Here is a 20,015-nt window from a genome sequence, read left to right as displayed (position 1 = left end):
CTCTCTGGGCCTTGGACCCCTCATTGGTCAATCACAGTCATGGTGACGTTGGACCAGATGAGCACTAAGTGCTTTGAGAGATAAGCATCTCTACGAAAGGTAGGGCATTTAAAAATAGTCTCATGGGACTTCCCTGGTGGCGTAGTGGTTAAGAACCTGCCTGCCAAAGCAGCGGACACGGGTTCGAGCCCTGGTCCGGGAAGATCCCACATGCCACGGAGCAACTAAACCTGTGCGCCACAACTACTGAGCCTGCGCTCTAGAGCCTGCGAGCCACAACTATTGAGCCTGCGTGCCACAACTACTGAAGCCTGCGCACCTAGAGCCCATGCTCCACAACAAGAGAATCCACCACAATGAGAAGCCTGCTCACTGCAACTAGAGAAAGCCCATGTGCAGCAACGAAGACACAACGCAGCCAAAAATAAATAAATTAATTTATAAATTAGTCTTCTGTGCCTGGTGATCCACAGGGGTTGTGATGCCAAAAGGAGAATGCATATTGCCAGTTCCATGCAAGTTGTGTATTCATGATTTCTGAATTGGAATGGGATTCAGTGTTTTAAAAATCTGTTAGATTCATCAAATGAGTGAATCTTGAAATATTAGATTTGCACACAATTGTAGGGTGCTGCACTAATGAATTTAATTTAATTGTGCATACTTGGATTTACAGTCTTCTGAACATAATATGTAAGCTTATGCAAATAACATGCAAATAAGAATTCAAGTGCTTTATATAACCCACCCAAAGACTGTAGCACCATAACCTAGAGCTCATGATTATCAACATTTATCCAACAATTAAACACTGTACCAAGTGATATAGTTTATGAATGAACTCTTGCAAGTCCTGTTCATTCAGGACAAACAGGTGGCCTGCAAGCCCAATATATGGTGATTTTGGTGTAACTAGTGCAGAAGTTACACCAAAAATGTATTTCCTTTTCTCACTTTCAAGTCAGTCCCCCTAACATCTGCCCCTACCCCATTCTCACCTCATGAATAATTAGCTGGCAGATCTGGCAATCAGACAGGTGCCTATCAAAATGGGGACATGGTAAACTCGTGCTTTGCTTCCTCTTCATTTTGCAGATAAGCAGCCCAAATATCCCAGCCTGCCTCAGGCCCCTTTATTTTGATAAGTGTCTGATGCCAGAAAAGGTGGTCATTCTGGGGTGATGAGGGTTGCCTGCCCACTTGGTTTACCACTATCCTTCACAAATTGGAGAAGATGCCCTGGTTTATCCTCCTTTGTATTCCATAGGCAGGAGAGTTACAACAGCAGACTATGGCCCAGGGAGCCCTGGTGGTACCTTCTATGTCTCTGGCTTCCTTAAAGCACCTGGAAACAGGTTTAATAGTCCACAGCAACGCTGTCCAATGAAAGTGTACTTCAGACCACAAATGTGAGCCACAAATATAATTTTCCATTTTCTAGTGGCATATTAAAAAAGTAAAGAGAAACAGGTAAAATTAATTTTAATAATATATTTTGTTTAACCCAAGATCCAAAATAGTATCATTTCCATTTGGGATCAATAAAAAATTATTGAGACATTCTACCTTCTTTTCTTTCTTCAAACTAGGCCTTCAAAATCTAGTGTCTCTTTACCCTTGCATTACATCTCATTTGGGACTAGCCACACTCGAAGTGCTCAATAGCCTTGTGCGGCTGGCAGGTTGGACAGTGGAGGCACAGAGACCCCACCTTCCCTGACAGGGGCTTACCATTGCAGGAGGCTGGAGATGGGAGGAGGGAGAAACCTGGTTTTCAAATGAATGCACTGCCTGTTGATCTTCGCAGTAATATGAATAACCATCCTATCTTGTATGCCTACTTATGTAATTAATTAGCATTTATATAGCAGTTTATGTTTGCAGAGTACTTTATTGATATAGTTGCTATTTATCTACTTATATGTAATACTTTCATGTGTGCCTACCTGTGCTAATTGCTGCTATAATCATTGAAGTTATTCAAGAACACAACTCAGAGTTACCTTCAAGAACCCCAGCAACCATTTTAGTAACAACCATAAATTCCATCTGCCATCTCCAAAAGTTCTGTCTGTTTCACAAAGAAATTTTTTACCTCCAACCAATATTCTCCAAGTTCTTGGCTGACCTCAGAGTGAAAAACACGTTTAAAAGCAATCTAGTAACTGTCTTTTCCCCTTTGTCAGCTTAAATTTCGCATGAATGAGATAGAAATTTAATGACATATCTTCCAGTAAGAACAACAGCCTCAATACACAGCATCCCAACCTGAAAAGGATAATTACAAGTAATGACCACTACCATCCAATAACACCGTCTGTAATATCAAATGTCATTCTCACTCCCAATCCAAAACTTCTTTCTGACCAATGGCAGAGTTCCTGAGCAGGAGGGGGACAAGAGTGTAGGCAGGCAGAGACCCAGGCCCTGTGCCCTGGTATCCCGGGTGACGTGGTACCCTCTTGAACTATGCCCTGGTTTCTGAGAAGAGAAGCAGCCAGGGCTTGTTGAAGAGACAGGCAGAAGACAGACAATTGGAGAGATGAGGGAGCTTGAATAAGCAGTCCTGAGCTATAAGAAACATGGGATTGTGCTGCGGTTGGGAGATTTGAAAGAACATTCCACCTTATCCATTTCCCTCCCCATCTCGTCTTTCCCTCCCCCCAAATCAATGAGGGGGAAAAATTACAGCGCTCCAATTCATTCCGTGGTTCTGCTGCTCTCAGTGATTGGAAACGCCAGTGAGGGGAATGACATACATCATGTGATGAAAGGAGAGTACAGAAATATTCACCAACAGCTATGAAATGCTGCTGCTTCCATAGCAAAACCAGGCGGCTCCTGAATGGAACACAGCAACACCACCCAAGAGACTTAAGACCAGCTCTGCTCTGAAGCAATTTTGTGAGCCCAATATTAGGGATTAGAGACAAATACGAGAGATCTTATGCCACAAATCACTGCATACCCAATGCTTCTGCTACCTACTCTGGTCTCCCCTAGGGAAAAATCATTAAGCCTCTTTCTGTCTCTCTTTAAAATGGGAGCTAAATTAGTAACTTACCACAAAGGAGTGTTTTCTTAATTACTCATGTACAAATTGCTGGGTATTATTGAATGAAAGGTATCAAGGAGAATGCAAGCTATTACCATGATTATTTTTGCTCTAATATAAAGTAGCAAGCCAAAGCCTTTCTATCTTTTGGATTATGTTTCAGTTCAGTGATACTTCAGGGAATGGCCTCTTAGGGCTCTGACCAACCGCCATTAGCGCAAGCAGCATTTCAAAGGCAAAGCCTGAGTGGCTGGCGTCCCCAGGCCTGGCTTGATTGATATGATTGGAAGAAAAGAGTAGATTTGGGAGAGGGAATGAGGGCTCGAGTAATGGCCTCGTCCTGAGCAGTCATATCGTGAAAATAGTCGTCTTTTTAACCCACTGCTTCCTCTCTCCAAGTGTGTCCGTTTCCCAGACTTGGTTTGAGGGCTGGCCTGGTGAGGCCAGAGCACCCTGACTGATTGCTGCCAGAATCACACTCTGACTTGTTCTGAGGCATCAGACCTGATCACAGGCATCATAAATAAACATGGGTTGACGCAGTATTTCCTTGCTAGAGAAGATGAGAGACAAGCTTTCCTCCATGTTATCTCTAAGGGCATGGGGAAGGAGGGATGTGGGAGGCAGCTTTTCAGATGAACGCCAGAACTGCAGTTTCCTTGAAATCTTCCCAGAGCCAGAGTCTTGTCCTTCCACCAACGGTCTTGCCCCAGGACCAATACCAAAATGAGCACCCCTCATTTAAAAGGGCAATGGTCCTGTCCAGGGAGAGTTTGGGAGTCACACCCTCTGCCTGGGGAATTCAGATTGATAGTAATTGGCCCTGATTTGCTGTTGCATCTTTGAATCATACTGTGATTGTATCTTCAGTGGGAATGTGGGCTAAAGAGAAAGTGACACATACAGTAATTATGCTAGAAAATTGGTGGCGTTAGCATAAGGCCTTGGAATGGTTTCTATGGAATTCTTTTGATCAAAACATTTGCTCTGTTGGAGAGAATACTATAGGATGCTTTGGAGTAATTAGACAAGTTCCATAGTCCAGTGGGACAGAAGGGAGAGGAAGATTATCACTTGCTAGATCTCTCTGTTATATGTAAAGTTGTTTATGCATTTTGCTAAAAAAAAAAAACTTCCTCGTGAATTTCAGCATATTGTTTTTACTGTTACTGTCCTAATGATAGTGACAGGAGAGTGTTTAAACCCCATTTAGCTTCTGATTCTCTATATAGAAAAATTATTTCTCCTCCCATATGCAATTTTTTGACCATTCATTAGTTGTACTGCTGCTTTTGTAAGTTTATTTACCGCCTTCTAAATATGTATCTTAATTTACACTTCTAGTCCCACGGGGCGCCTATAAAATGTAAAATCTTGTATAATAGCAGAGACAGCCACAAATATTTTAATATCCAGGGCTGCTTCTGAATCCTAATTTTGCAGATGGCGTGAAGTTCATTTTATAGCAGCTATTGAAAACTCATAAATGCCATCCACATCACTCAGCATCGTCAGTAATCCAGCAGATTGTGTGCCCAGAGATGCTGGGGAAGCAGGAGCAGCGCCCAGTTCTTCCCTAACCAGCCTCCAGCTGCAAGCCTCGTAGCTGCCTTTGCCTTATCAGCTGCCACAACTCAATCCAGGGCAGCCATGAGGCGAGTCTTTTTGTATTTCTAATCTTCCCGTGGAGAGACACTCGCAGGAGGGTAACTGCTGCACAGAACACACAGGGGAGAAAGGTGAGCGAGCCCCTCCCCTGCTTATTCTCTTTACTTTCCTCAAACACAAGCGATAGCTGAGGAGGAGGAGCAGCAGGGAAGTGGCAGAGAGGCCACCGCCACATCTGGTCAGAGGCTCGGCGAAACGTTGTTGTGGACTGAATGTGTGTGTCTCCCCCACAGTCACATGTTGAAGCCCTAACTCACCATGTGATGGTGTCAGGAGGGGGCCTTGAGAGGTAATTAGGTTGAGATGAGGTCTTGGGGGTGGGGCCCCCATGATGGGACTGGTGCTCTCCCTCTTCACATCATGCACTGAGGAAAGGCCATTTGAGCACACAGCAAGAAGGTGGCCTTCCTCCAAGTCAGGAAGAGGGTTCTCATCAGAGCCCAGCCGTGCTAGCACCCTGATCTCAGACTTCCACCCTCTGGAACTGTGAGAAAATTAGTATCTGTGTTTAAGCCACCCAGTCTATGGTATTTCGTTATAGCAGCCTGAGCCAACAAAGAAGTCATGTAGCCCTTCTTTCAGGATTCCTTTTTTTTCCTTTTTGGTAAATTATCCCTTTAAGAGAAAACAAAAGCTCATAGGATGAGGGAACAGTAAGGGGGGTCAGAAACAGACTCAGAGAATGTATCATTTATCCTCCTGTTCTTTATTTTGCCAAATAGTTATCAAATCCTTACTGTGTTCCAGGCACTGTGCAAGATTTTATTTATATGCAGACAAATTTTTAAATTTGTATATTATATTTATATTAATTTCTATTATTTACAGGTTATATAAGGATTCCCAAGTAATCCTTCCTCTTAAGAACTTATAGTCTAGAAGGGGATATTATAATGGTAGCAAGTCTACCAGTAGGCAGTGCCCTGAGACAATAAGAGCTGGGAAAGAGAAAAAGAATTTCTAGCCTCCAGGAGTTTGGGGGAAAAGGTGGGAATCTGGAGAGACCTTGTGGGAGATATGCCAGTGGGACTGGATGTTGTGTGCAGAAGGTGGTCATTTGGCCTTATTGTTCTGAGAAGTTACTTAATGTCAACAAAAGTAGTAACCAATTCCCTCTCCTTTTTCTCCTTTTGCTCCTCACATAGCTGGTTGCCCTTTTGCAAAATCTTTGCTTTTCCCTTTAAAGACTGCCTTTGCAGTTTTCTTGAACTGGATTTCATCTGGATGCAAATTCAAAAGGAGCATGAGGGTAATTTGCTTTTAGGAAGTCCCAGGAGATGGTCTGCTAAAGGCCGGGCAGAGCAGTATATCAAGTCAGTTTGATGAGATGTGTTAGTTCAGAGAAGTCAGAGAACATCTGGTCCCAAAGCAGCTTGGACACAGAGGAGCAAGAAAATGGTCCTATCAAGTTTTGTCTTCAGATTCATCCAAGTTACTTGGGTCACAGTTACAGAGAGAGGAAGCCTGGATGCAGGAGCTCTCTGCTGTGCTCCTGACCTTAAATAGTCTGAGACTTTTAAAGATGAAATATTGTACACATCTATCATAATTTTTCCATTGTGAAGCTGCCTTTTATCCAGAAGCAAATTCAAACTCATTTTCTATAAGATTTCATCTTTCTGTGGCCTGCTTCTCCTCTCTCACCACCTTTTCTCTTTCAGCTTTGTGCAAAGAGATGTGAAATAAAAGAATCAAAATATATGAAGAAGCATACCATTGCCCCTTGACAGGAAAGAGGTAAACCTTTCCAATGACACCCGCCATGGCTTTCATTCCAGACAGGGTCTCCCATGGTGTGGGAGCCCCTGATCTCACGAGGATCACATCAAATAATGCCATCAGGATGTGATGTGGAGGGACCACCAAGGTTGGGCTGGAAGACTTCCAATCAAGCTGTGAGCTAGAGCTCTCTAGGAAATTTTGGGCCCTGTCATAGGGCAACAACAGGAGCGAGGTGCATAGTGGGAAAAATCTTTTTTTTTTTTTTTTTTGTGGAAAGAACTATAGAATGTTAGAGCTGGAAGGGACAAGATAGATCATCTGGTTTAACCACCTCATTTTGCAGATAAGGAAACTGAGGCCCAGAGGGTTAGGTGATTTGCTCAAACGCATGGCAATTAGCCATTGGTCTAGCTAGGATGAGAATCCAGAAAGGAGTAGTCATTAATATTCTGGATCTCCCAGTAAGGTGTTCAAATGGTTAGCTGCAAAATGCTGACCATTTCCCTCTTCCCAGGGCCATTAGGAATAAGTGGTATCCAAACAAATGGATCTAAGTGCTTCACTGCTTCACTCAGTGTATCAAATAGGATGATACCATTGCTGGTACATTGTCAACTGGCAACTCAGGCATCATGCATCCTTGGTATTATGGATTTGGTAGGAAGGCACTGAAGCAAAGACTTGGGAACAGTTGTCAGTGGCCCAGGCTAAATAAGAAGGGGTTCTGACACACCTGAGCAGATGGTCCAGAGGCAATGCCTGGTAGCTTGGATGTCATTCAGCAATGATTGGCCCTGGGCCTAGGGTTTTTATTATTTCATACTATATGTTTATAAATGTACACTATAGAAAGTAAATTAAAATATGGAGAGTAAATATATAGAGTATGTAAGAAATGTCATTTTATATATTTTAATTTTTGAGAGAGAATATATACTTGAGTTAGCCTAAATTAAGTACATATACGACACTACTTGACTGCAATATCACATTTTTTAAGAAAGTTGGAGCAAAGATTAGAGCCAGTGTGTGTGGGACCCTCTGCCACTAATACCACAAATGCTAGCACAGGACCTGTTATGTGCATTCAACAAATAGAGACTATCTGTATTCATCTTCTCATGACAATTGAGATTCAATAACCAATAGGGTGGGCCATTGATCTCTGGGGAATCTGTATGTGAGTGGCAGAACTCCAGCTCTGGAAGATTGGCAGGAAGAAGATGGCATTCTGATATTCTGTCAAGGAAGGGTTCAGTGATGCTTCTATCTTACAGAGGATCTGGGGCTAGGTTGAAGAAATGTTAAAACTAAGCAGATGGCCCGAAGCTGGTTCCTTGGGCTGGGCCACAGTGGAATGGAAGGTAGGTCTGGAAGATGAGGAACCAGGAGTCTGGAGAAAGAATACCCAGAGATTCTTGGGAACACCACGTCATCTTGGGTCATTCTGCAAGAGAAGGCCTTATTGGAGGCAATGGTGGAGGCTAGCAGCCATGCTGGGCCTAGGTCCAGCATGGGAGGAAGGAGCCTTAATTCCCAGACCATCTGGAAGAAGTAGGGGTGCAGGGGAGAGTTGGGGAGGGACTGAGGCATCAGGAGTCCAGAAATGATCTGGAAGCACATAATCTCTACAGCTCTGTATAGATAGGTTCTTGTTAGCATCATTATTCCTGGAGGAAGATGGAACAGTGGGCTTCCCAGTGTGTTTGTAACTCAGGAAAGAGAATGAGCCAAAGGAGTCCAGTGCTGAAAGGATAAGCAGGGGTGGTTTGTCTATAACACATTAGAAACAAATGATATCTATGCTCTAGAATGAGAAAGACAGGGCTGGTGAAAAGTACTTATTTCTGCTGGGAGGCTGAGTTATATTCTCAGATATAACCTTATTCAGACAAAACTGAATCCAGTGGAAGAACAGTCCACTGTTTTTTTTTAAGGTAGCAGATTTTACTGTATTTAAAATTATCAGCCTAGATAAGTGAAGAGTTGATAAACGAGCTCAATCTGCATACTGGCTGGTAAGAGCAGAGCTGTGTATAATTACAAGATTGCCCTGGGGGCTGTTGCTTTACGCTGCTGGGTGGGAAAGGCAGTGCTTTGTGAAATGGCAAGCCAGGGCTCTTGGCGGTTAAGCAAAAAGGAGTAATTTCATCTCACCCATTGCTCCTCTGCTTTGTCACTGGGGCTGCATGAGAAATTCCCCAAAGAGAAACATAGTATTCTTGACTCTAATTGAATGAATTCAGTCATTCCCTTTTGAGATGCCCTAGGATTTTCTTTTTATACGTGTACATATGCAAAGTTGCTACGAAAGGGCTACCGATACAGACTTACTTAAAAGATGCAAGGTAAGATTATTCAAAATCCACAGAAAAAATAGAAATCACAATAGGAGGGAGAGTGAATGTAAGTGGAACCGAGAGAAACAGAAATCCAAAAGAAAGATGAAAGCCGCCAGGAAAAAAATGTTATCTGTCATGTATCATCTTTAGCTGTTCATTTCCTTCTTGTACTCAGTTTTTCTATGAAATAGATTCTATCCTCTGTTTCTACCTTTCTCTGTCCTTCATTATTCATTAGGCTTTCTTTTTTGGCTATTGCATTTCTCTTTTGAAACTGTCCTACCAATGGAAGAATGTTGACTGTCCTGTGATACACCTATTTCACACTGGGAGCCAAGACCAAGGGCTTCAAAGAAATCTTTTTGGGGAAATGTGAGATTAGAGGTATGAAAATAAAACACTGGAGAGCTAAGGCTCTTTAATTATTTTATTCTGGAAGGGGCTTTAGCACAACACCCACAGCAACTCCTTCTCATGTACCCACCCCTCCCACTTTAACGTGAGCCTGACCCTGTTTCAGGAAGGAAATTGCTTGGTGACCTTCTGGGAGTCATTTAGAAGTACCCAAGTCAACCCCCAAAAACATTGCTTTTAGAATTATATCACACCAAATAAGACTCACCATGGGGCCATTTCTGCTTGGAGTTCTCTTTAGATACCATGTGTCAGACACTTAATTTTCTCCCCAAATTTATTCTTTTCCTCTTCTTTTAGTAATAGATTCCCCTGAATTTTAGCAAGACACATGGTTGTCCAGAAAAAGACCACATATTACTGGTTACGTAACTGCTGTATATGGCAGTGTGGCTAAATTTTAACCAATGAAGGGAAGCAGATATCTTTTTTTAAAAATAAATTTATTTATTTGTTTTTATTTTTGGCTGTGTTGGTTCCTCGTTGCTGTGCGCGGGCTTTCTCTAGTTGCGGCGAGCGGGGGTTACTCTTCGTTGAGGTGCGCGGGCTTCTCATTGCGGTGGCTTCTCTTGTTGTGGAGCACGGGCTCTAGGTGCATGGGCTTCAGTAGTTGTGGCACGTGGGCTCTAGACCGCAGGCTCAGTAGTTGTAGTGCACGGACTTAGTTGCTCTGTGACATGTGGCATCTTCCCAGGCCAGGGGTCAAACCAGCGTCCCCCGCATTGGCAGGTGGATTCTTAACCACTGCGCCACCAGGGAAGCCTGGGAAGCAGATATCTTATATCTTACTTTTGTGGCTGAGGTCAAATGAGAAGGCAGGAGCTGGGGCAGCCATTCTGGACCAAGAGAATAACCATTAGATGAGATTTGGTCAGTGTAAGAGAAAAGAAAATGCACTACTGTGGTGAAGTGTCAGGGGTCAGAACACCTGGAAGGTTCTAGTCACTTTGCTCACTAGCAAGTCATATGACTTTGAGAAAATCATATAGTTTCTCAAGCCTTTCAATATCCTCATATACTGAATGATAGCAAAAAAGAAGTGCTCTATCTCATAGGGTTATTGTGGGGACTCAATGATATCATTCATGTAAGAACTATATGTAAAGCATGAGTCATTTTAAACTGCAATAGCTTATGCTTGATACATTTATAGGCAAAATAAATTTTATCCTTTTGAGTAAAAGCAGGTATTTTGCTGAACATATCTTATAGGAGAAGCATCTAAATTCACAGTCTTTTAGAGACGTGCCTATTCAAGAATAATAGTATTAGCAGGAGAAATCATTTGTTTCCAAAGCCCTAAACTTGCCCAAATTATTAGTGGTCTTCTGATGACCCTTTACTTTTCCCTATAATTTTCTGCTGTCATCAGCAACAGATGGGTTTCGTATTTTGACAGATTTGGTGAGAAAAATTATTCTGCCAAGACTCAGACAGATGTATAACAGCTGTACCAATATGTGACAAGTTGATGGGCATGGTGGATATCTGTTCACCTGTGCTTGTGAAGTTGAAATTGGAGATCCTAATATTATAAAGGGCAGCTGTCTGTAATTCTGCTCACTCAGTGTGGTCTAATATCATTTCAGAATTACCCAGTACATTCTCCACATACCCAACAAGCTGTTCACGCTACTGATGCTTAAAGAGGCTTCTCCTGAGTATGACATCCAAAGGCTGAACATGTTACCTGACCTTCTGCATACTTCTGAATGTAAAATTGAGCATCGCCCAATTTTGACCCATTATTTTTATCAGTACCACTGAAGTGTCACAAGGTAGCTTTTGAGCCATTCTTTAAGATATCATATAAAATTTCTGGAGCAAGAAGGCATTGGGAAAGATTTTATAAGCCCAGGGAAGACCCCTTAAAATGGGCGATACCAATGGCAAATACAAAATCATTGGTGAGGTCTTGTTATATCTGGTACCTATTTTGTTACCAAAGGATTAAGTATATCAAATGGCATTTATATGGGTTTTTCCACAAAGTAACCCTGTTGAGAGTCATATAAAGATACATAAACCTAAGGATAAGACCTGACAAAAAACATTTGCCAGAGGATAAGAGAAAGGAGAAACCAAAGTAATACCATGATTGTCATACACCATAGTCCCAAAACTAGGCATAGACTTGTAGGATCTCAGACTACAATATGGATGATGTTTTCCTGAAATTTGGCACAGAAACCAGATTTCTGAAATACCTCATTACTCTAGTTGGACATATGCTGAAAGTGTCATTCTGCTAAAAGCAGAGCATCTGGTAAATTTTTGACTTGTTGACAATTTCATAGTTTAGAAGTTAGAAGAAGCAATGAGGAAAATTTCTACTTGATTCCCAATTCTGACCAGCAAAGAACTGGCTAGTGATGTGAAAATGATAGGAATTTTGGCAGAAATTGACACCATCATCTTGAAATTGGTGATAGCAAAGGAAGATTTAGTGGTCAGGGACATATTAAAGTTTGTCAAAGCAAGTTTGTATAAATTCAGAGAAATAAAATACATTACAGAGTAGTAGATGGATTTTGGGGTGTCCACCTCAACAATGGTCTATTTTTCTAGGACCTTTATCCATCAATGACCCCATCACTGACTGCATCCATCAATGGCTTGAGACCGAGAGATCACCCTGGGATACTATGTTTACAGCCCATAACCTGGAGCAGGGATGACCTCTGACCCAAAGCCAGCTAATCCATGGGATAGCTCACTGTGAGCTTTTAGTTGGTACACTAGAGCTGAAAGGTCATGGAGAATTAGAGGCAGATTCTGTAATATAGTGAGCCAAAGTCAATCCTTGCTGAAGTTATAGGGGAACTGAGATTGAGAGTAAGCCAGGAAAATTCATTTGTAAAGAGAAGAAGGGAACAGATGGCACATGGCAGTGAGGTGTAGAAATGTGAGAGAGAAAGATGTGAGCTAGAATGCAAGATTCTACAAGGATAGAATCTTTGTATGTTTGGTTTACTGATACAGATTTCAATAAATATGTATTGACTGGGAAGGAGGGTGAGAGAGAGATATTTGAACCTTAGTTCCTGACTCTTAAGTTCCAAGTTTCAGGCTCTATGAGGCCCAGCTGGGCTTTGCTTTATGCCTGTGGTTGTCTGTGTTTGTGAAATGAGGTCTTATCAATAACGACCTGTCTTTTTGGTTTTTGTTTGTTTTTTTAATTTGAGCTGGTTAAAGTGGGTATTTGTCCTTTGTAATCAAAGAGACTGATGTGTCTAGACATGTCCAAAGACTGTAAAAGTGAATACACAGTCTAGATTGTCCCTTTAAGGCCCCTCCTCTCAGTCTCAGCTAACCAAAATCTTTGTCTCATGGCAGAAGCTTCAGGAAGCCTTTTACCAATATGGAATCATCTGCACTCTGCTAAGCAAGACATTCTTGGTGGTCAGTAGCCTAATCTTAGTTCTTTTAAATAATTTTTCCCGTGTCTCTTCCCAGTTGAGGTTCTGCTCCTCAGAAAGCATTCGTATAATTTTATTTTCCCAAGTCTTTGATCAGAAACTGTGTATTTACTGAACTTATTTTTTAATCCTTTCTCCACCTCAAATGGAATAATACAGAAAACCACAATTTTACCATTGCAAGTCTTCAAAGTCCAAGTGAGTTAGTCTATGTTAGTGACACCAGAGCTAGGCAACCCGGAATTCCAGGTTCTAGAGCACAGTTGGGAGTATCATCCCATTTATCACTGAAGAATCCATATCCTCTCTTGGAATGTAGCAAGAGGGGAAGCCAATGTGATTATACTATTCTCCAACCTTTTCACTAAACTCTTGGATTGTGTTACTCGGTGATACCAAGTTTGCGGACATTTCTTTATTGTGAAAAATGTGAAAGTAATTGACCCTTTTCCTAATATGTCTTCTTACTATAGGCCAAAAGCTTGTACTCACGGAGAAAATGCAAACTGGGAAATGGGCCTCAATTTCCACATCTGCAAAATGGGGATATCGGCCTAGCTGATGATATCTAAAATTTCTTCATTTCTGATTATTTTATACAATGTATTGAAACCAAATAAGATGAAATAGCAAATGGAAAGTGGAGGGTTTAGCCCCAGTGGGTATGGTCTACCCAGGTCTATCATGATTTGAACCAGATGGATTTAATTTATTTGGGAAGGAAGCAGCCTGCTGATCAGAGCAGCTGATGTTTTCTTCATGGGATCTTTTTAAAAAGCTGAAGAAGTGACAAACTGAAATGTCTAAATCTGGTCTGACAGGCTTAGAGATTTTGAGGCTGAACCATGTTACAGGTCTCTGTCAAGATACACTGGGAAAACCAATGGGAAAAGAATCAACCTATTTGTAGTGATCTGCAATTCCCATTCAGATTCTTGTTTCCCCAGTGAGAACTCTGACCTCTTCAGAGCCAACCTGGTGGGGGTGTATAAAAGAGTGCTCAGTTTTTTTGATTTGTCCAGCTTCGTGCTTTGTCACAGGCATTTCACAGCTACTGTCTGAAAAGGAATCTATCTTTATGGTAATATACAGCTGCTGCTGTCACCATATGATCTATTTTCCTTTCAAAACCCCATTTGCTCTACAGTGTATAGAAACTGACATTAGAAGAGGTGGTATCATCTTGACCCTCCAGTCATCTGAATAGAACAGAATCAAGTCTGTTTTCTCTGTCCTTTTTCTCTTTCTCCTTCCTGAATTCACTTTCTACCTTTCTTCCTCTTTACCTACTTGTTATCAGCATATATGGCCCAGGACTCCTTGTAAGAGTTCTTGAAAGAGAAATCCCATTTCTTTAAAAAGACATTTTAAGGGAGAAATTGGGCAAGCAGGGAATTAAAAGACTGTTTACCAGGTGGAAGTATTGATAAAATGAAGTAGGTTGCCATACTCTGGTTGGCCCAATCCTCTTAACGTTAGGAAGCCTAGGGACTGAACACAAAGATCTAGGTGTGTTTGGTAGGTTTCTCTTGGCATTGGGATGTTCACTAGTTGGAAAATCCTACAGGCGACTCCCATTTCCACTCAGTATACCATAGATGTGTCCTTGACATCCAAACCTTGACACCAACTCTCCTCCAACCCAGCTCATTTTAAATGGATGCACTGCCCCTTACCAAATCCCAAAGGCTCTGGGTTCCAAAGGAGCCAATGTCAAGGCAAGGGTAGTCAGCTCGGATCCAAATCCTAAGAGACAATTGGAGCCCTGCACACTTGTGACCGACATGAGGAACCACTGGATGGCACTGTGGGTCCATGCAAATGTGTATGGAAGGACATTTGTCTTTCTTTTAAAAAGGCTGTTTAGCCTTGACAGGTAATTTGGCACATTTTGAGTTGAAATGTGCCAAATGATTTGGCAAATATTTCACTTACTTCTGAAAATAGGCACACCTGCTGTTCTGGTCGTTAGGCAAGGGAGGAGGGTAGCTTTCCCCCTATCCCCACGTTGTTGCTAATTTCAGAACCTGAAACAAGATTTTGGTCAAGGATACATGGCCCAACCTCATTGGTTGGTACCATAAGTGTGGTACCACGTTTTAAAGGAATAGAAAAAGTTTAGCGTTTCTTATGAAACCAATCTCTTCAGTCTAAAGGGAGCATCTTTTCATCTCATCAGTGTTGTTCATCCTGCTAGTCACTGGCTCATCTGGCTCATGACCAGATGGAATGGGGTTTGGTTCAAGAGCTATGTCTCCTACTGGTTCACCAACCACGAGCATCTAGGAAAATTTGTTTCCAAACTTTCTGAAGAATTCTTTGCCCAATATTTAGTTTGTTTAATAGCAAGAAAAGCTAGGCAACATGAGAACGTCTCACAAGGGACATCTGAGCTGCCTCTTGGCCGTCATGAAACCACTGCTTTGCAGAAAATCATGGTGACATTCACAGTGGACATTCCCATTTCCACTGGAGAACACTGATGACAGGTGAGGCATCACTAAGACAAGCTGAATGTTAGGCCAAGTTCCTGGTGCACTAGCTTTTAACTCCACCTCCCGTTTATTTGCTAGCTACTCAAGAGAGCATACCAGGATGCATCTGAGTAAAAATGGTGTTATTAATGGTATAACCTTGACTTGATCTAATTTTTAAATGGTTAAACATTTGCAAACCTAATTATCGTAGCTAACATATCTGACAATGACTTGGGACCACTTTCCAAGTGGTCAAAACAGACACTGGGTTTAGCACAGGTGCGTTAGAGAGGAGAGAGTCACAATTCTCATTCTTGAATATTGTCTTGTTATCACTTATTGACTAATAAAAGGCATATCTAATTGTGTCAAGTCCACTCCTGTGTGGAAGTACATCAAAGGCCTATGGTATTAGGGACTCTTTCTGAATTCACAGACTTGCCTTCTAGTCCCAGGTCTTTCAACACCAGCTTTGTGACATTAGGTGAACCATTAACCCTCTAACCTGTTTTCCTACCTGAGCATGAGGAAAGAAGGCAGTTTAGATGAGCTTGTATGGCTACAAAATAGTGAAATCTTATTTAGTGTAGGCAGCTCCAACAAATAGAATAAAACTTCAGTATATGATAGACTGATATGTGGCAATAGTAAAATAGGAGGGTGCATAAAATTTAAACTACTTACCAATTTTCTTGAACAAAATAAATAGCAGTGTAGCGAGATGAAGAAACTCTTGTAGTAATAAGATAGTCTATGGAAAAGAATGTATTTCTGTTTAATAATATGTTGTTGCCTTTTGCACTTATCTTAAGAGTTTCAGTAAAGATAGTTTATAAGTTGTTGTTTTGATCTATAGATTTCTGTTTCTTACCCATTCTTCTGTATCATGGTGCTACAGTTTGTTTCCAGGCCTGGCTGGATGAAGAACATCATGGAGGTTGTAGGTGACCTTGACAAGACAGGTTTCTGTGACTGGATGGGGCAAAAGCCCAATTTGAGTAGGTTGAGGAAGAATGGGAGACAAAGAGGGGTGACATCAAGTATAGACACTCATATGAGGAGTTTGCTATAAGATGGGCAAAGAAAAGGCTTGTAGCTGATGCATGGAATCCAGGGAGGGGTTTTTATGTTTTTTTTTTTTTAAATAGGAGGACAGACATTCTAAGATTCATCACATACAGGAAGAATTCTTGGATACACTCAGTCCCAGACACATCTGGAGTTCACACCGAAAGATTGAGATCTGGTTGTAGATCTTGAACTCTTACTTATTGAATGGAGATCAAAGCTATCTGCTGCTATTCTATCCCTTGAAGCAGAGTTTTCAGGGTTTCCAGAGAGCTGATAGAAAAGGGCTCAGGAGCACTCCTTTATCCTGCCAAATTAGCAGGGGTTTGTTTAACAGATTATTTCAGAACTGGGAGATAGTATCATCCAGTCTCCTCATTAAACTGATTGAGGAATCTGAGGCTCAGATGAATTAGATCTTGAGATTTGCCTTCAGAGCGGTTGCTCGCTAAGGATTAAGAAAATGGCTTTGGGGCCAGAAATCCTAGGTTTGAGTCCCAACTCGGCCACCACTTATTGGCTATGTGACCTCAAGCAAGTTATTCTCAGTTCTCTCATCAGTTAAATGAGAGGATTGTGTGGTATTTCACAAATAAACATACTAAGGGGACCTTTTCTTGTAGGGTTGCTGTGAAAATAAACTGAGATAAGTCAAGTAAAGTGCTTAGTACAATACCAAGTATGTGGTCACAATAAACATTAATATTATTCTTGCCATTATATGAGCATTTGTATGCATGGGAATGATACAATATAAACTTGCATGCAAAAATGTTTTTTTAAATGTTACGGGGATTTCTACAAAAAGAATGTAATAAACACTAAAGAAGACCCACAGGCTACATTGTTTAGTCTATTCCTTGTTAAAGCATATGCCCTGCTGTAGTCACCGTTTTCAAAGATTATTCCTCATGATTGACTCAAGTCTAGGTTCCCTTTAAAAAGTGTCTGTTTGGCTAGCTGATGTAGAACCAGTATCTCCTGGGTAAAAACTCCTGAGTTGCCTACCTATTGTCTGCATGCTGTCTCTTTTCTCTTTTTTTATTTCTCTTTTCCTGCTGGCTTTCTCTTTTGAAGCCAACCACTGGTTTAAATAAAGCTGGATGTGGTTGAGGGCTGCCAGGTGGCTGACGGGAGCAATAGCCAATCCTCTTTCAACAGCTTCAGAGTTGGCTCGATAGGAATGAAACAAGAGAGATGTGAATGCGAGGCAGAAAACGGGAAGCGGGCAGCCCTTCCCATCCCTCCCCAGTTCCTGGATGTGTGCTGAACAGAACTGTTTGTCTCTAGCAGGCCTGCCAAGCACGGTCCAGCTTCTGTCAGAGCCATTGCGTAGGCATCTACCTTTGTTGTCATCCCTTAGACCAGCCACTGTGAGGTTATCAGAGATTCTGTTTGTAATAGTCAAACTAGCTTAGAATGTTTGTTGCCTCTTTTGGGGATCAACTTTTTTCTTCTTTTTTTTTTTTAACAAGTTCCCAGCCACCACTTTGCTTAACCTCATTTCCTATGTTGGTTTTCTTCTCACTGGAGATGAGCAGCACAAGCCTGAATGAAAACCAACATAAGAGCACAGGTTAATTGGAGTCTGAAAGGATCAGAACACTTGAAGCCTGGCTTGATAAACCCCCACAGGGTTTGGAAATGAGTCTGATGGGAACCAAAAAAAAGAATCTGGTTTCCATTGCCCCAGGGGTCTATTTACCAACTTTCTATACTAATCCCTGGACTATAAATGAATGCTTAGTTTTAAATAAACAATATGTTTATGCCTCCACTTTACATAATATTATTGTAAGAAGGGTAACTACATGAAGAAATGCAAAAGAAAAAATTTATAGTCTTTCTAGCTACTGATGTAAGCTGTAATATAGTAGGAAAAAGTAAGAAGGTTGTTTTGGTTTTTCTTGCTTGAACTGACATATATTTATGTTTTTCTTTTTCTCATTTAAATATATTGAAAAGTGTTATACCATCTTTTAGCCTTGTCTACTGCATGCTTCCTATTTTTTTTTTAACATTTCTAAAACTTACTTTCCTGAAAAAAATGTTGTTTCCCAGTAAAGAGAAAGTATTCTAAGCTTCAAGCAGTGAGAAATTTGACGAGACACTTATTGGAGGCTATCACAACATGAACAGGAACTACCAGCCTGAGCTGTTGGGTAATGGGAAATAGAACCTTTAGTCTCTCAGCTGAATTTTGGCTCTGAATATAATGACACAAAGTCATTACCCCCTGAAGGTCCATGGTCTTCAGGGAAATGAGTGTATAGTGGTTTCAGCTCCGTCCCTAACAGCTCAGAGTCTCCATCAGTCTGGATGCCATTACAATTAGAGTTAATTATCACGAATGCAGCCAAGAACCAGGATTGAATGAGATGGGAGAGTGAGCTACTTTGCCTGTACTGCTAAAGGTGGTCCCTGAGCACCTAAGGACTGTTCGTCTCCTAGGCTGTTGCAAACCTGTGTTGGAAATTTAGAGAAAATGAACGGAAGGTGTGAAAATATCTATTCATATGTTTAGTTACAAAGCCTTGCTTTTCACACAGAATAATGTTTTAATAGCAGGTGTCATTTCAAATTATGTTTGATTAAAGTCCCATCTGTGTTCAATCCACAGAAGAGGGAATCAGCTACTCCACTTCCAGTGAGAATCAAGTATCTCCTTTGGAGGGTACCATTAAGTCTGAGTTCTTTCAAATGGTAGATTTATTTTTAAAATGGCTATCCAGGCAACAAGAAGTCAACGCTGTCTCTTCAGAAGAGCCTCCATTGGAGAGTTTTTAAAATTGACTTTAGTTGGACATTTTAGAGGCATGGTTTGTTCATTTCCTTGTTTATTGTAGGTTGTATTTAAGCCTCAAATAGCAACAATGTAGTTTTAGAATAAAAGGGGCAACTAAATATAAACAGTAGATAGAAATAACCCTAGCCTCTTTTCTTCACATATTTATAAAAGATATTTCCTTCTCTTTAACCTTATCCTAAATACCATGAGGGATCTTGGATAACTTCTTTTCCGATTGAAGTTTCTAAATTGGTGACATGCAATTACCTTCTCCATATTCACACTGCTGAATAAGCTGAATTTTAAAATTATACACTTGTAGCTGGTTGAAATCTTCTCTAAGTATAAAATGGATGTTAAGTGTCTTGAGAGTTGATTTTAAGATGTTTAAATCTTTGCTCTCCTGACAGGCAAAACTAGTCTTACTGGAAAACTCTTAAGAAAGATTACTGCTATGTGGACCATTTTCTGATCTTTGGAACTTTCCCCTGATTGTATTGCATGTTCTTGTTCCAGTGTCATTGGGTGAACTCTTACCAGTGGGGAAATCTGGCTATGTTCATAGTCTGAGAACCTGAGACTTGAGTTTGAAAGTAGCCAGGTAATGGGGATGAGGTGGATGGGAATCTATGACGTTGGTAACATGCTTGGTGATCTCGTTAATTTTTAGGTTATCTGTAAGACAGCCTGATATAATTGGGTAAATTCCAGTACGTTTAATACAAGGGCTTGAGATACAGCAGACATTGAGTCATTCATTTTTTTTTGTTGCTGTTGTTTTTTGTTTTTGTTTTACCTGCCCAGTTGTCAAAAGTGAAATCATCCCTTGGAGAACTGTCTGAAAGTGACATGAGCTCCCATATCTTACCCTCAACAAGTCAGCCAGGGTGAACTGGCTGGGACTTAAGGAAGAGGTGGTGATGTCGATGAGAGTAGTCATTGCTGATCTGAAGATATGCAAACAGATACTCAGCAGAGAGTGAGTCGGGCAGGCGAGGCTGGAGGGAAGCCTTGGATTTGGAAGTTAGAAAGATGCAGGAAATAGAGACGCCATAGATTTGG

The 20,015-nt window shown here is 41.2% G+C and overlaps 1 long non-coding RNA gene across 1 annotated transcript in view; it reads left to right on the top strand.

Annotated features, from left to right (window-relative positions):
- LOC309624443 overlaps positions 1-20,015 on the top strand; it is a 34,956-nt gene that overhangs the window by 11,481 nt on the left and 3,460 nt on the right. Inside the window, exon 1 of the long non-coding RNA XR_014241928.1 lies at positions 1-20,015. This exon is cut by the window's left edge and continues 11,481 nt beyond it. This is a non-coding gene — a long non-coding RNA (uncharacterized lncRNA).

The sequence above is a fragment of the Balaenoptera borealis genome (genome assembly GCF_965194805.1).
Source record: "Balaenoptera borealis genome assembly, chromosome: 2".
Classification (NCBI taxonomy): Eukaryota; Metazoa; Chordata; class Mammalia; order Artiodactyla; family Balaenopteridae; genus Balaenoptera; species Balaenoptera borealis.
This window is presented reverse-complemented; position numbering and strand designations above follow the sequence as displayed.